Below are 814 nucleotides of genomic sequence, written 5' to 3'. Positions count from 1 at the left end.
CGCCTTAGGAACGCGCGCGGAGCTCTCCATCCTTCAGACAAAACTCGCTCTAGCGTTACCGCCCTGCTCTCATTTTATTTTTTCCTCAGGGTTGTTGCTCAAATGCACAAAAAATGACTGCTAATATTTTCTTCGAGTTGTTATTTTTTAAAATCTCCGAGTGCCGTGGGCGATCTGGTGAACATCAGAGCGCTATCGCTGCTGTCAGCATTGTTTGCAGCGCTCAGGAGGTGGCACGCGGCGCTCCTCACACGTCACGCATCCTCAGATGGCCACGTTTGTTTCCCAGTGATATCTGATGGCTGCGCTGTGCCTGCGTACTAAAAATACAATGTTTTGTCTTCATTAGATCTGGTTGTGCATAAGAGAGAGTTAGCCTGTGCTTTAGGTCTGAGGAATGTGATTTTTATTTGGAGAAGGCTGGGAGAACTCATTGCAACCTTCCAGTGCTTGAAGGGAGCATATAAACAGGAGGGGGAACGGCTGTTTATGAGGGTGGATGGTGATAGGACAAGGGAGAATGGTTTTAAAATGAGATAGGGGAGGTTTAGGTTGGATATTAGGAGGAAGTTTTTCACCCAGAGGGTGGTGAGGCACTGGCACAGGTTGCCCAAGGAGGCTGTGGATGCCCCATCCCTGGAGGCATTCAGGGCCAGGCTGGATGTGGCTCTGGGCAGCCTGGGCTGCTGGTTGGCGACCTGCACATAGCAAGGGGTTGGAACTGGATGAGCATTGTGCTCCTTTGAATCACAGAATCACAGAATTGTAGGGGTTGGAAGGGACCTCTAGAGATCGAGACCAACCCCCTGCCAAA

Source organism: Meleagris gallopavo, chromosome 28 (assembly GCF_000146605.3).
Source record: "Meleagris gallopavo isolate NT-WF06-2002-E0010 breed Aviagen turkey brand Nicholas breeding stock chromosome 28, Turkey_5.1, whole genome shotgun sequence".
In the NCBI taxonomy this organism is placed as follows: Eukaryota; Metazoa; Chordata; class Aves; order Galliformes; family Phasianidae; genus Meleagris; species Meleagris gallopavo.
Note: the sequence above shows the minus strand (reverse complement) of the source record.